The sequence below is a fragment of the Pelophylax lessonae genome (assembly GCF_965119305.1).
Source record: "Pelophylax lessonae genome assembly, contig: HAP1_SCAFFOLD_191, whole genome shotgun sequence".
NCBI classification, from domain to species: domain Eukaryota; kingdom Metazoa; phylum Chordata; class Amphibia; order Anura; family Ranidae; genus Pelophylax; species Pelophylax lessonae.
In genome coordinates this window covers 220520-233559 of record NW_028120118.1, presented here as the reverse complement: position 1 = coordinate 233559, position 13040 = coordinate 220520, and the positions used below count along the sequence as shown (strand labels likewise).

The 13040-nt window shown below is 49.4% G+C and overlaps 1 protein-coding gene across 1 annotated transcript in view; it reads right to left on the bottom strand.

The window, feature by feature from the left end:
• Positions 1-9264, bottom strand: part of LOC309543540 (tetraspanin-1-like) — a 54512-nt gene extending 45248 nt beyond the window's left edge. Inside the window, exon 1 of the mRNA XM_082276014.1 lies at positions 9068-9264. The gene's annotated coding sequence lies outside the window, so the exon portion shown is untranslated. The remainder of the gene's footprint in view (positions 1-9067) is intronic.
• Positions 9265-13040: the final 3776 nt, after the last annotated feature.

Below are 13040 nucleotides of genomic sequence, written 5' to 3'. Positions count from 1 at the left end.
GGCCCTGAAGAAGCCTCTGGCGAAACGCGTCAGTTTTTGAGGACCTACAGTTCATAATCGTTATGAGACACATTCATTGTTAATTTGGTATTTTGTATCCCTTTGGGGACACAATATTTTTATATGTATATTTCTATGCATACACAATTCTTATTTATCTCTATCATTTAATAAAATGATGTTTTTACTTATAAGAATGTTGCATTTGTGACCCTCCCCCTCCTTCAGTGACCCCTAAAATCACGTTTTCCTTCTTCTGTTTTGATTCTTGTTCAGTTTTGGGATGTTGGCCCTGTTCTCACGGTAATTTGGTACAGCTCTAACAGTAAGGAACCTTTCCCAGGGCTCTTACAGTAAGGAACCGTTCCCACAGCTCTCACAGTAAGGAACCCTTCTCACAGCTCTCACACTAAGGAACCCTTCCCACGGCTCTCAAAGTAAGGAACCTTTCCCACAGCTTTCACAGTAAGGAACCCTTCCCACACCTCTCACAGTAAGGAACCCTTCTCACACCTCCCACAGTAAAGAATCCTTTCCACAGCTCTTAAGGTGAGAAACCCTTCCCACAGCTCTCACAGAAAGGAACCCTTCCCATGGCTCTTACAGTAAGGAACCTTTCCCATGGTTCTCACAGTAAGGAACCCTTCCCACAGCTCTCACAGTAAGGAACCCTTCCCAGGGCTCTTACAGTAAGGAACCTTTCCCATGGTTCTCACAGTAAAAGGAACCCTTCCCACAGCTCTTACAGTAAGGAACCCTTCTCATGGCTCTCATAGAAATGGAAAACTTCCCACGGCTCTCACAGTAAGGAACCCTTCCCACAGCTCTCTAATGTAAGGAACCCTTCCCACACATTATTCACAGTAAGGAACCTTTCCCTCATTTCTCACAGTAAAAAAACATTGAAACAGCTCTAACAGTAAGCAACTCTTCTAACAGCTCTTACAGTAAGAAACCCTTCCTACAACTTTCAATGTAAAGAATCCTTCCCACTGCTCTCAAAGTAAGAAACATTTCCCAAAGCTCACACAGTAAGTAACCTTTCCAACAGTTTTCAAAGAAAAAGAACCCTCCCAACAGCTCTCACAGTAAGGAACCATTCTCACAGTAAAGAATCCTTACCATAGCTCTCAAAGCAAAAAAACTCTTCTAAAAACTCTCACAGTAATGAACCCTTCCAAACTCTCACAGTAAGGAACCCTTCCTACAGCTCTTACAGTAAGGAACCCTTCCCACGGCTCTCAAAGTTAGGAACCCTTCCCACGACTCCCCCAGTAAGGAACCCTTCCCACGGCTCTTAAAATAACGAACCCTTCCCTTGTCTCTCACAGTAAGGAACCTTTCCCATGGCTCTTAAAATAAGGAACCCTTCCCTTGTCTCCTCCAGTAAGGAACCCTTCCCACGGATCTCACAGTAAGGAACCCTTCCCACGGATCTCACAGTAAGGAACCCTTCCTACGGCTCTCAAAATAAGGAACCCTTCCCTTGTCTCTCACAGTAAGGAACCTTTCCCAGGGCTCTCACAGTAAGGAACCCTTCCCACAGCTCCCACAGTAAGGAACCCTTCTCACAGCTCCCACAATAAAGAATCCTTTCCACAGCTTTTAAGGCAAGAAACCCTTCCTACAGCTCTTTCAGTTAGGAACCCTTCACACACTATTCACAGTAAGGAACCTTTACCACATCTCTCACAGTAAAGAACTTTTGGAACAGCTCTAACAGTAAACAACCCTTCCAACAGCTCTTGCAGTAAGGATCCATTCCTATAACTTTCAAAGTAAAGACTCTGACAGTAAGGAACCCTTCCCATGGCTCTCACAGTAAGGAACCCTTCCCACAGTTCTCACAGTAAGGAACCCTTCCAATGGCTCTCGCAGTAAGGAGCCCTTCCTACAGCTCTCACAGTAAGGAACCCTTCCCATGGCTCTCACAGTAAAGAACTTTTGGAACAGCTCTAACAGTAAACGAGCCTTCCAACAGCTCTTGCAGTAAGGATCCATTCCTACAACTTTCAAAGTAAAGACTCTGACAGTAAGGAACCCTTCCCATGGCTCTCACAGTAAGGAACCCTTCCCATGGCTCTCACAGTAAGGAACCCTTCCCATGGCTCTCACAGTAAGGAACCCTTCCCACGGCTCTCACAGTAAGGAACCCTTCCCCACAGCTCTCACAGTAAGGAACCTTTCCCACAGCTTTCACAGTAAGGAACCCTTCCCACAGCTCTCACAGTAAGGAACCCTTCCCCACAGCTCTCACAGTAAAGAACTTTTGGAACAGCTCTAACAGTAAACAACCCTTCCAACAGCTCTTGCAGTAAGGATCCATTCCTACAACTTTCAAAGTAAAGACTCTCACAGTAAGGAACCCTTCCCTTGGTTCTCACAGTAAGGAACCCTTCCCATGGCTCTCACAGTAAGGAACCCTTCCAATGGCTCTCACAGTAAGGAACCCTTCCCACAGCTCTCACAGTAAGGAATCCTTCCCCACAGCTCTCATAGTAAGGAACCCTTCCCCACAGCTCTCACAGTAAGGAACCCTTCCCCACAGCTCTCACAGTAAGGAACCCTTCCCCAGAGCTCTCATAGTAAGGAACCCTTCCCACAGCTCTCAAGGTAAGGAACCCTTCCCCAGAGCTCTCATAGTAAGGATCCCTTCCCACAGCTCTCACAGTAAGGAACCCTTCCCCAGAGCTCTCATAGTAAGGATCCCTTCCCACAGCTCTCACAGTAAGGAACCCTTCCCCAGAGCTCTCACAGTAAGGATCCCTTCCCACAGCTCTCACAGTAAGGAACCCTTAGCAACACCAGCAGATGACATGGCTCCCCAAATCATCACTGACTGTGGAAACTTCACACTGGACCTAATGCAACTTGGATTCTGTGCCTCTCCACTCCTCCTCCAGACTCTGGGACCTTCATTTCCAAATGAAATGCTGAATTTCCCACAGTCAGTGATGATTTGGGGTGTCATCTGCTGGTGTCGGTCCACCAAAGTCAGCTCCGCCCTCTAGCAGGAAATTCTAGAGCTCTTCATGCTTCCCTCTGCTGACCAGCTTTATGGAGAAGCGGATTTCATTTTCCAGCAGGACTTGGCACCGCCCACACTGCCAAACCTACCAATACCTGGTCACATGATCATGGGATCACTGTGCTTGATTGGCCAGCAACCCAGCCTGACCTAAACCCCATAGAGAATCTGTGGGGGATTGTCAAGGGGGAAGGGTATATATATATATTGGGAAATAGATACATTGTATACAGAGGGGGAGCCACCCACCACAGTGTTCCAGCAAGCAAGTCACCCCCAACAGGATGACACCAAGCCATCCACCACACAACACGGTGACCCCAAGCCAGCCACCCAGCACAGGGCGACACCAAAGCAGCCACACTGCCAGGCATCAGCCACCCAACCCACAACAGGGGGCCAGCAACTCAGCAAGCCACCCACACTGCCAGGCATCAGCCACCGACCCACAACAGGGTGCCAGGCGTCAGCCACCCCACAACAGTGTGCCAGCAAGCAAGCCACCCACACTGCCAGGCGTCAGCCACCGACCAACAACAGGGTGACAGCAAGCAAGCCACCCACACTGCCAGGCATCAGCCACCGACCCACAACAGGGTGCCAGGCGTCAGCCACCCCACAACAGTGTGCCAGCAAGCAAGCCACCCACACTGCCAGGCGTCAGCAACCGACCCACAACAGGGTGACAGCAAGCAGCCACCCCACAACAGGGTGACAGCAAGCAGCCAACCCACAACAGGGTGCCAGCAAGCAAGCCACCCACACTGCCAGGCGTCAGCCACCCCACAACAGGGTGCCAGGCGTCAGCCACCCCACAACAGTGTGCCAGCAAGCAAGCCACCCACACTGCCAGGCGTCAGCCACCCCACAACAGGGTGCCAGGCATCAGCCACCCCACAACAGTGTGCCAGCAAGCAAGCCACCCACACTGCCAGGCGTCAGCCACCAACCCACAAGAGGGTGCAAGCAAGCCACCCACACTGCCAGGCGTCAGCCACCGACCCACAAAGGTGCCAGCAACTCAGCAAGCCACCCACACTGCCAGGCGTCAGCCAACGACCAACAACAGGGTGACAGCAAGCAGCCAACCCACAACAGGGTGCCAGCAAGCAAGCCACCCACACTGCCAGGCGTCAGCCACCCCACAACAGGGTGCCAGCAAGCAAGCCACACACACTGCCAGGCGTCAGCCACCAACCCACAAGAGGGTGCAAGCAAGCCACCCACACTGCCAGGCGTCAGCCACCAACTCACAAGAGGGTGCAAGCAAGCCACCCACACTGCCAGGCGTCAGCCACCGACCCACAAAGGTGCCAGCAACTCAGCAAGCCACCCACACTGCCAGGCGTCAGCCAACGACCAACAACAGGGTGACAGCAAGCAGCCAACCCACAACAGGGTGCCAGCAAGCAAGCCACCCACACTGCCAGGCGTCAGCCACCAACCTACAAGAGGGTGCAAGCAAGCCACCCACACTGCCAGGCGTCAGCCACCAACTCACAAGAGGGTGCAAGCAAGCCACCCACACTGCCAGGCGTCAGCCACCAACTCACAAGAGGGTGCCAGCAAGCCACCCACACTGCCAGGCATGAGCCACCAACCCACAACAGGGGGCCAGTAAGGCAACCAAACTGCAAGGCGTCAGCCACCGAACCACAAGGGTGCCAGCAACTCAGAAAGCCCCCCACACTGCCAGGCGTCAGTCACCGACCTACAACAGGGTGACAGCAAGCAAGCAAGCCACCCACACTGCCAGGCATCAGCCACCAACCCACAACAGGGTGCCAGCAAGCAAGCCACCCCACAACAGTGTGCCAGCCAGCAAGCCACCCAAACTGCAAGGCATCATCCACCGAACCACAAGGGTGCCAGCAACTCAGCAAGCCACCCACACTGCCAGGCGTCAGCAACCGACCCACAACAGGGTGACAGCAGCCAGCCACCCCACAACAGGGTGCCAGCAAGCAAGCCACCCCACAACAGTGTGCCAGCAAGCCACACACACTGCCAGGCGTCAGCCACCAACCCACAAAAGGGTGCCAGCAAGCCACCCACACTGCCAGGCATCAGCCACCAACCCACAACAGTGTGCCAGCCAGCAAGCCACCCAAACTGCAAGGCGTCAGCCACCGAACCACAAGGGTGCCAGCAACTCAGCAAGCCACCCACACTGCCAGGCGTCAGCAACCGACCCACAACCGGGTGACAGCAGCCAGCCACCCCACAACAGGGTGCCAGTAAGCAAGTCACCCACACTGCCAGGCGTCAGCCACCGACCCACAACAGGATGACAGCAAGCAAGCAAGCCACCCACACTGCCAGGCGTCAGCCAACAACCCACAACAGGGTGCCAGCAAGCAAGCCACCCACACTGCCAGGCGTCAGCCACCAACCCACAAGAGGGTGCCAGCAAGCAAGCCACCCACACTGCCAGGCGTCAGCCACCAACCCACAAGAGGGTGCCAGTAAGCCACCCACACTGCCAGACGTCAGCCACCAACTCACAAGAGGGTGCCAGCAAGCCACCCACACTGCCAGGCGTCAGCCACCAACCCACAACAGGGTGCCAGCAAGCCACCCACACTGCCAGGCATCAGCCACCAACCCACAACAGGGTGCCAGCAAGCAAGTCACCCACACTGCCAGGCGTCAGCCACCAACCCACAACAGGGTGCCAGTAAGCAAGCCACCCACACTGCCAGGCGTCAGCCACCAACCCACAACAGGGTGCCAGCAAGCCACCCACACTGCCAGGCGTCAGCCACCAACCCACAACAGGGTGCCAGCAAGCCACCCACACTGCCAGGCATCAGCCACCAACCCACAACAGGGTGCCAGCAAGACACCCACACTGCCAGGCATCAGCCACCAACCCACAACAGGGTGCCAGCAAGCCACCCACACTGCCAGGCATCAGCCACCAACCCACAACAGGGTGCCAGCAAGCAAGCCACCCACACTGCCAGGCATCAGCCACCAACCCACAACAGGGTGCCAGCAAGCAAGCCACCCACACTGCCAGGCATCAGCCACCAACCCACAACAGGGTGCCAGCAAGCCACCCACACTGCCAGGCATCAGCCACCAACCCACAACAGGGTGCCAGCAAGCAAGTCACCCACACTGCCAGGCGTCAGCCACCAACCTGCAACAGGGTGCCAGCAAGCAAGTCACCCACACTGCCAGGCGTCAGCCACCAACCCCCAAGAGGGTGCCAGCAAGCCACCCACACTGCCAGGCATCAGCCACCAACCCAAAACAGGGTGCCAGCAAGCAAGCCACCCACACTGCCAGGCGTCAGCCACCAACCCACAACAGGGTGCCAGCAAGCCACCCACACTGCCAGGCGTCAGCCACCGACCCACAACAGGGTGCCAGCAAGCAAGCAAGCCACCCACACTGCCAGGCATCAGCCACCGACCCACAACAGGGTGCCAGCAAGCCACCCACACTGCCAGGCGTCAGCCACCAACCCACAACAGGGTGCCAGCAAGCCACCCACACTGCCAGGCGTCAGCCACCGACCCACAACAGGGTGCCAGCAAGCAAGCCACCCACACTGCCAGGCGTCAGCCACCAACCCACAAGAGGGTGCCAGCAAGCAAGCCACCCACACTGCTAGGCGTCAGCCACCGACCCACAACAGGGTGACAGCAAGCAAGTCACCCGCACTGCCAGGCATCAGCCACCAACCCACAAGAGGGTGCCAGCAAGCAAGCCACCCGCACTGCCAGGCGTCAGCCATCGACCCACAACAGGGTGACAGCAAGCAAGCCACCCACACTGCCAGGCGTCAGCCACCGACCCACAACAGGGTGCCAGCAACTTCAGCCAGCCTTTTTTTCTTTAATCTTTTTTGTGTCTTTCAAATTGCAATGGAGATGGATGAGGACAGACAAAATAAAAGTTTGGTCTGGGACTATTTCTCTTCTCAACCTTCTCCAGGAAAAGCAGCCATGTGTAACACATGTACAAACAATATAAGCATGGGATCAGTAACTGCAAAAAACAAAAATACCTCAAATCTTGGGGCCCATCTAAGAGTTCATCATATTGAATTGTATCAGGCAGCACAGAAAAAACTAAATGAATATCAATGTGATTTTGATTCAATACCTCCTCCACTATCCCAGGCAACAATAACAGATATGTCTGTGAAAAAAAAAAACAGGTGGCTAAAATCTGATGGAAGATCCCAACTGCTGGACAGAGTAATCACAGAGATGATTGTCACTGATAAGCAGCCATTTACAATGGTGTCTGACTCAGGATTTAAGCGGTTAATGTCCATACTTGAGCCAAGTTACACACTGAGGAGTGAGAAGTATTATCAAACTGAAATGCTGGTAAAGCTACACCAAAAGGTCATTGACAAAGTAAAGGCTATGCTGCAACCAGAGAATGCTGGCAACTCACTCTCATTCACGACTGACTGTTGGTCACAAACAGAGTCACTAATGAGTCTTACATACCACTTCATTGACAGCGGATGGACAAGAAGGCAATTGGTGTTGAATACAAAAGTGATGCAAGGATCCCACACTGAGCACAGTAGAGAAATGTTTCTAGGCATGCTAGAAGACTGGGGAATCACCAAAGACCGAGTGATGCTTGTGCTACTTCGAGACGGTGGAGCAAACATGCGGAAAGGAATGAGGCTTGCTGATACATCAGACCTCTGTGTCATCATGGCACACAACACCCTCCAACTTTCAAATGATGGTCTGTCAAGCCAAAGAGCTTTGATTGATATATGTTTTGAGAAGCATGAAGAGATTAAACATGTTGTGCTTGCAAGTCTTTGGATTCCTCGATACAAGAACCATGCTTTCTCTTCTGATGATGTATTGGCTAAGGCGAAACAATGGCTGACAGAAGATATGGAGGTGCAGGAGGTTCCTGCTGAAAAGACAAGTCCAGAACACTACTTTTATGAAGAGCAGCATGCTGAAAAACAGAAAAATATCCACAAATACGACAACGAACAGAAGAGAATCTGCTTCATCGGGGTCAAATTGATCGGGACATTTTCAGTGTTTTATTGGGGCCTCATGCAGAGGATTCAATTTTTTCTGAATCTGCAATAATGAGCCTGGATGATGAACTTCATCTCTATTTGAAGGAACCAGTAATGGACAGAAGAAGTGGTGATCCTCTTCAGTGGTGGAAAGAAAATGAGGCACGCTACAAAAGACTTTCTTCTCATGCTAGAAGATACCTCTCTCTCTCTCTCTCTGCTCCTCTGTCCTCCACTCCTCCTTAGCATGTTTACGAAGTTGCAAACCTTTAACAGCTGACGATGGACATGCTTAAATGTTCTGCTTTCTGCATTATAATATTGTTCTACTTACCTGGGAGTATTGAAAAGAGTAATGTCCACTCCACTCCACTCCACTCCACTCCAATCCACTGTCTAGCTGATGTCCACCTTTTTTCTAGCAGTTTTGCACTGACTGCACTGCATTAGTAAATTAAAATGATTGCAGTGAGTGATTGCTCTACTGCAGCACTTTATTATACATTAATGCACAATCAGATGATGTGAAATGTCCCTGCAGTTGAAGTTTTCCTATCAGTTCTCATGCAGTTAAGGTGTGAAGAACGAGCCCTTAAGATTTAATTGTTAATAAATAAAGATTATCATGTTTATTAACAGATTTGTGTCGAAATTTGAGTTTATTTAGCAAAATTTTAAATGTGCAAAAATATCGGCCGATACCGATATGCGATGGCCAAAATATCCGTATAGGCAACAAAAAAAACGAAATATCGGTCGATCACTAGTATATATACATTGTATACAGTGAGTGGTCGGAATGTTATGGCTGATCGGTGTAGGGAGTAGTTGATCCCGGGAAGTGACTCTCAGCATGTGGGGAGGGAATTGGCGGAATGGATTCCTCCGGGATCTGGGATTACACAATAGTGACAAATCTCCATCAGTAGAGAAAAATCTCCAGATTATTCATGGCTCCACCAACCCCCATAGAGGGGACAGGAATAGGGATCAGACACAACAGGATATCACCAATTACTGACCTGTTCTGAGGCTGAGCTGTGCAGAGAAGATTGGAGATATCCAGACGGTGCAGGTGTGATTATTCCAGGTACACTCACCTTATAACCGGTGAGACTTGAGAACTGACCATCCCCCAACTTGCACCTATTCCTTTATTCATGGGGACCTTCTTATCTGTGACGTAGGGAGCATATCAGAAACTGGACATATGGTGATAGCGAGCCCAGCTAGGTATTTCGTGTTCCTGCTCCTTATTCACTAACATTCATCCCTCCCTATTCACTGCCCCCCTTCACTCCCTCTTCACTGCACCCCATCACTCCCTATTCACTGCACCCCATCACTCCCTTCTCACTGTTACCCATCACTCTCTATTCACTGCCCCTGATCACTCCCTATTCACTGCCCCTCATCACTCTCTATTCACTGCCCCCATCACTCCCTATTCACTATTACCCATCACTCCCTATTCACTGCCCCTGATCACTCTCTATTCACTGCCCCCATCACTCCCTTTTCACTATTACCCATCACTCCCTATTCACTGCACCCCATCACTCCCTTCTCACTGTTACCCATCACTCCCTATTCACTGCCCCTGATCACTCCCTATTCACTGCCCCCCTTCACTCCCTATTCACTGCCCCCATCACTCCCTATTCACTATTACCCATCACTCCCTATTCACTGCCCCCCTTCACTCCCTATTCACTGCCCCCATCACTCCCTATTCACTATTACCCATCACTCCCTATTCACTGCCCCCCTTCACTCCCTATTCACTGCCCCCATCACTCCCTATTCACTATTACCCATCACTCCCTATTCACTGCCCCTGATCACTCTCTATTCACTGCCCCCATCACTCCCTTTTCACTATTACCCATCACTCCCTATTCACTGCACCCCATCACTCCCTTCTCACTGTTACCCATCACTCCCTATTCACTGCCCCTGATCACTCCCTATTCACTGCCCCTCATCACTCTCTATTCACTGCCCCCATCACTCCCTATTCACTATTACCCATCACTCCCTATTCACTGCCCCTGATCACTCTCTATTCACTGCCCCCATCACTCCCTTCTCACTGTTACCCATCACTCCCTATTCACTGCCCCCATCACTCCCTATACACTGCCCCCCATCACTCCCTATACACTGCCCCTCATCACTCCGTATTCACTGCCCCTCATCACTCCCTTCTCACTATCACCAGGGCCGGATTAAGAGCATCATGGTCTTGGTGCTGAGGATTTTGAAGGGCCTTAAGGGCCGTGCCTTGGCATGCACCCAGAGGAGGAAGGGTGCAGCCATGTATGCCTAATTCAACATGGGATGCTGTCTCTGAAGCCCATAAACACATCCATGCATCGGCAACTGTCCTTCCTTGTCCGGCCTTCATGCTGTGTGGGGAGGTTCTGAGGGAGCTGCCTGGGGAAGCGAGCATAGAAGCCAGACTTCTGTGTTTACAAGTGACAGAAGAGCGGTAACAGTGAATATGGCCAACCCGGGTAGGGGCCTGGAGCTGCAGCTCCAATAGCCCCTACGTTAATCTGGCCCTGACTATCACCCATCCCTCCCTATTCACTGCCCCTCATCACTCCCTATTCACTGCCCCTCATCACTCCCTATTCACTGCCCCTCATCACTCCCTATTCACTGCCCCCATCACCCCCTATTCATTGCCCCTCATCACTCCCTTCTCACTATCACCCATCCCTCCCTATTCACTGCCCCCCATCACTCCCTATTCACTGCCCCCATCACCCCCTATTCATTGCCCCTCATCACTCCCTTCTCACTATCACCCATCACTCCCTATTCACTGCCCCCATCACTCCCTATTCACTGCCCCTCATCACTCCGATGGCCACAGTCCGGCCCCCCTAAAGTATGGCCCTTTGTTTAGAACGTGTGGAGAGCCCTGGGCTGGGTGATCACATGACTGGCTGAGTCATTGAATTTTGTTGTGTTTTCCGATGAAGATTTGAGTTGCTGGGACAGTCATATACATACATACACACATACATACATACATATATACATACATATATACATACATATATACATACATACATACATACATACATACATATATACATACATACATACATACATACATATATACATACATACATACATACATATATACATACATACATACATATATACATACATACATACATATATACATACATACATATATACATACACACATACATACATACATACATACATATATACATACATACATACATATATACATACATACATATATACATACATACATATATACATACATACATACATACATACATACATACATACATACATATATACATACATACATATATACATACATACATATATACATACATACATACATATATACATACATACATACATACATATATACATACATACATACATACATACATACATACATACATATATACATACATATATACATACATACATACATACATACATACATACATACATATATACATACATACATACATACATACATACATATATACATACATACATACATACATACATACATATATACATACATACATACATATATACATACATACATACATACATACATACATACATATATACATACATACATATATACATACATACATACATACATACATACATATACAGTCTGAGACCTCCAAGAGAAATGAAAGGACTTCTGGAACATGTGGTTTCAGTGAATACCATCCACCGTGATGTCACCGTGTTTCCTGTAATGGTAAAGAAGGAAATGTCAACTCTTTCAGCCAAGGTGATGACGTTATCCTGAGAACTGGAGGTTATCATTGACCGGCCAGCCCAGTCCTGACAATTGTGGTCAGATCACGAGTAAGGACTTCAGGTGACCCCCAACTGAAAGCTCTTCGGGGACACCAGGCAGGGTGGATCTCTTCTCCCGTTATAACTCTGACCTGTGTGTATAGAATCTCACACTTCATGTAATTGTTACACAACCCTCCTTGTCATAGTAAGTAATAAATTACGTTCCAGCTGCAGACTCAGGTGCTTCTGTAAGTCTGGTGGCCGTACCTTTCTGCAGCAACCTCCAGGAGATTTCTCTTTCAGAGTATTCACGGCGTTGTCCCATCTCAGTGCTGCTGATCTCCTGCAGTCTCTTGGCAGTCACTTCATGTCACAATGCACTTCAGCAATGGCTGCATAGCATTTCTCAGGGTGGGTTTCCTGGTGGTTACAACACTGGGCTATGTCTGTGTAATGTGTGTGGAAATGGCCACTTGAAGTCTCCATTGGAAGCCCAACACAGGAGCAGAACTAGGAGCCAGGAACAGAGCATTGTCACCCCATAATTAGGAGGGGGAGTGAACTCTAAGGAGGAGAACAGACAGACAAATTGTCGTTTTTGATAGAGAGCCAATTATTGAAAAAATTATTGATAAAAAAAAAAAAGATTTCTTTGGATTTAGTGTCTGGGGGGTCTAAAAAGTGTACCTGTGAAGTTTCAGCTCTGTAGCATGTCCAGAACCAGAAAAAAAGGATAATTTTTCTTAGAATTTTTATTAGCGCAGGGATGTGGCTCCGCTCCTATCACACCTATATGTGTGTATGTGTATATATACATATATGTGTGTGTGTATATATACCCCTATACAGAAGTTCAGATGTTATGCCTGCCTCCAAAGACGCCCAAAAAATGCCCAAAAGAACACCTGCAACAACATACCTGGGCGTTTTTATTGCAGGCGTTTATTGGGCATTTTTTGGGCGTCTTTGGAGGCAGGCATAACATCTGTACTTCTGTATAGGGGTATATATACACAAACACACACATATATGTATTTATACACATACACATATATATGTATATATACACATACACACATATAGGTGTGATAGGAGCGGAACCCCATCCCTGCAAATAATTTCATTAGCGCATGGATGGGGTTCCGCTACTTTTACACCTATATGTGTGTATGTGTATAA